Source organism: Tupaia chinensis, unplaced genomic scaffold (genome assembly GCF_000334495.1).
Source record: "Tupaia chinensis unplaced genomic scaffold, TupChi_1.0 Scaffold000182_1, whole genome shotgun sequence".
Taxonomy (NCBI): Eukaryota; Metazoa; Chordata; class Mammalia; order Scandentia; family Tupaiidae; genus Tupaia; species Tupaia belangeri.
This window is the reverse complement of record NW_006159657.1, coordinates 5,801,617-5,805,644: the sequence shown is the minus strand read 5'-3', so window position 1 is coordinate 5,805,644 and position 4,028 is coordinate 5,801,617.

Genomic DNA, 4,028 nt, shown 5'->3' with positions numbered 1-4,028 from the left:
ACCGCCCCCGCGGGCGCGGGCGCGGCCCCCCCAGCCACAGACCGGCTGTGGCCGCGGGGTCCCCATGGCAACGCCTTCGGGGTGAGTCCCGCAGGGGGGCGGGGCGAGAGGGCGGGAAAGTGAGGCCGCCCCTTCGCGGCGCGGAGGCGAAAAGGGCGCCTGCCCGGGCCTTGCGCGCGCGCAGTACGCCCCGTCGCCGCGCGGCCGCCTTCTGCGCCTGCGCAGTGCTCCCTGCGCAGCCTGCCGACGCTCGGGGGCTCCCGCGCGCCGCCTGGGACCGCGAGGCGCAGGGCCGTGAAGTCGCTTACCCCGGGCCTGTATTCGCGTCCTTCCTCCCCGCCCTCAACTTCCTGAGCAGGATCCTGAAGGAGAACAAAGGGCGAGAACTCCAGTAACTTCCTTCCCCTGGCAGCTGAGAATGCCCCAGGGGCAGCCACTTTCCGAGGCCGTTCTGCTCTTCCTTGGTCTGGGTGGAAAAGTACTTTCAATTAGGGTCTGTTAAATCTCAATTCCAGTCTTATCTTTTTGCCCTTTAGGGATTCAACATTCTCGTGGTAGTTTTTTGTTTTTTTTTTTCTTTTTGGTTTTTTTTCTTTTTAAGAGATTTTTGCCTTAGGGCGTGTGCGCTCCTTGAGAGGTTGGAGAGACAGACACAGAGCTAGAAGGCAATAAATACCCCCACTCCCCAGGTGGGGAGATGGGCACACCGCAGTCCCTAACCCTCCATTCTCCTATCGGTCTTGAGTTTTAAGCTGCTAGGTCTCGGGACTTGAACTGGGGTGGATTACCTGGGAGTCCAGCAACATAACCGTTACGCCATCTGCTGGTCCCTCTCCTGGTAGTAAATAGCTGACCTCAAGGTGAATTGTATGGGGGTTCCTATCTTCTCCGGTTTCTTCCCTTTAGTCCTAGCGCAGCTGATGAACCGTTCACTCAAACCCTCACAGCTTAGACTCGGAAGTGGACCACTTTCCCCAGTACCCCTACTGAGATAGAAAAAATGTGCCAGAGGTGGAAAACACTGATCGGAACCTGGAAATTTAACATAGTTAGAATGAGCTCTAGCCAGCTGAGGAGCGGGGTCCCACATGGTGGACCACGGTTTGTGTCCCAGACTGTGGGGCTTGAGAAACGCTGGGAACCTATGTGTGTGCTTCAAATTCTGAAAAGGATAGAAAGAGGAGGGATGCTTACTCCTAGGCCTTTTTTCCCTGGCAAGGGCATGGACCCTCTGTGTGGGGGTATACAAGCACTTTTGCTCCTTTCAAGCTTGAGAGTAGAGGTGAGAAAACAAAAACACTTAAACTTGATGTCATTCAGGTTATATTCATGAAGCGTTAGAGCCAAATATTGGTCTTTGAATCCTCAATTGCTAATAGTGGAAAATGTTTTAAAACAACCTTTTACATTTTAGATTTAGGCTTACAGAGAAGTTGTAAAGATAGTACAAAGGGGGACCTGCAGTTGGCATAATGGCTATGTAGTTGACTGCGGTTCAAGTCCAGGACCTGGTGACTTAAACTCACACCAAGTGCGTATGTGTGCATGCCCAAGATCGCGAGAGGAGAAGGCAGGAGAAGGGACTGTGGCATAGCCATCCCCCCCAGAGGTGATTTCTCACTTTCCGTCTCTGTCTTTCTGGTGAGCGCACAGTGGCATAGCCATCCCTCCCAGAGGTGATTTCTCACTTTCTGTCTCTTTCTGGTGAGCACACACACCCTATAGCAAAAAACCTCTCCAAAAAAAAAAAAAAAAAATAGACGTTGTCTCCAAGGTAGGGACTTTTTTTCTTTAGAAATTAGGGTTACTTAATTAGAAAATACTATTTAAGAAGTACTATTAGAAGTTCCAGCCCCTCAGCCCAGCGGTGAAGTGCCATGTCTATGAAGTTGGATTTCATGTGGCCAACTGCAGTGGATTCCCAGTCCAGCAGCTTGAAAATGCTGAGTGCAAGTGCACCCAAAATTCTAACTAGATTAGAGAGGTGGAGGGAAAGGACTGTAGTGTGACTACACCCCTCTGGGAGGTGCTTTTTCTCTACATCTGTCTGTCTCTAGTAAGCACATGTACCCTCTGGCAATGAAAAATTAAATTTTTTTAACTACTCTTATATTTTTAGGATGGTGACAAAAGAAAAGCTCCTTTATTTTATTGAGGACCTAAAACAATATGGCAACAAAAGACTCCTACATGCCTGACTGTGGTTCAAGTCCTGGACCTTGCCACTTGCTTTCTCACTTTCCCTCTCTCTCTCTGTCTTTTGCTGGTGAGTGCACATGCCCTGCAGCAAATTAAAATAATCCTAATAATAATGATGAATAACTTTTAAATTTACATGCATTAATACAGAGATCCCCAAATCCTGAGCCATAGACCAGCGTGGGTGTGTGGCCTATTGGGGGGTGGGTGCTGGACCAGTGGCAGTTAATTGAGCCATACAGCAGGGGTCGGGTGCAGCAGGGGGTGGGTGCTGGCAATTGAGCAAGACTTTGTACTTGTAGCCACTACCCATTGCTGGCATTGCTGCCTGGGCCCCACCTCCTGTCAGATCAGTGGTGGAACTAGATTCTCATGGGAGCATAAATCCTACTGTTATATGATTGTTTCATTGTATATTGCAATGTGGTAGTGGTGGAAATGCGGTGTACAATGGATGTGGTGCACTTGGCTCATCCCAGCCCTCACCTCCATCCCTACCTGTGGAGGGACTGCCTTTTGTGAGGCCAGTCCTTGGTGCCAGGAAGGTTGGGGACCGCTCTATTAATAGGTCAGTATGCCTATAAAGTAGCATTAAATCTTTTATTTTTGTAATTAAGTAATTCTACCACCCACGTATAGTGTTTAAAAGGTGGCTACTAGAAAATTTTAAACAAAGGTCATTTGCATTATATTTGAAAGCACTGCTCCAGACTGTGAAAGAATTCTCAGCTCCTTTATATTTTAATGTGAATTTTTGTCAACATGTCACATTCCAAAAAAATAATTCTCAGGATTTTGTGGAATTGCAGCCACATTTAAGAAAGAATTGTCATCTTTTTGTCATAGTGTTTTCTTATCCATGAACATTTTATAACTCTCCATTCAATTTGATAAAGTTTAAAAGTTAAAAATTGCTGAGGAATAGCTAAGATTTTTAATGTATTTTCTTTTTAGTTGTAACACTTTATAGTTTTGCTTAAAGTTCACGTTGTTTTCAACCCTTTTTTTCCCATTATTGTCAGAGGGTATATGCACTTGTCAGAGACAGAAAGTACTGAGGAGAGAAAGTACCCCCAATGGAAAGACAGGAGTATTTTTTTCTATGCTAATGAGGTGGCTGGGAGCCCCTAGCTGGCTTCAGGTTAAGAACTGGTCACTAGAAAGACCAACCTGTAAGTAATTAGAGGGTTGGAATATTCATCCCTATCCCCTGACCTTTCAGGGAGAGAAGGAAAAGAGGCTGCTGATTGCATTAATTTCCAACGGCCAATGATTTAGTCATGCTTATGCAATGGGATGCTGTGAAACCCCTAAACCAAAGGGTTCAGAGATATTCCAGATTGGCGAACACATCCGCATGCCAGGAGGATGGTATACCACATTTTATAGGAATGGAGGCTCCTGCATAGGAGGATCTTCCAGATCTAGCCCTATGTACTTTATCTGGCAATTAAATGTACTTTCTTTAATAGCCTTTATATTCAATAATAAACTAGGAAACGTAAGTAAAGTGTTTTTCCAAGTTCTCTGAGCTGTTCTAGCAAATTAGTAAACCTGAGGAGGGAGTTGTAGGAATCCTCTACATTTATACCTGGTTGGTCTGAAGTCCTAGTGACCCAGACCCTATGACTAGCATCTGAAGTGGGCATCCTGCTAGGACTGAACCCACACATGTGGGATCAAATACTAATTCAAGTAGTTGGTGTCAGAACTGAATTAAATTGTAGGACACCCAGCTGGTGATTGTGAAGTTGGGAAATTTGTTGCTGCCAGGAGCACCCCTGTACATTTGATATCAGAAATGTACAGTAGGTAGCAACACTGAGCGA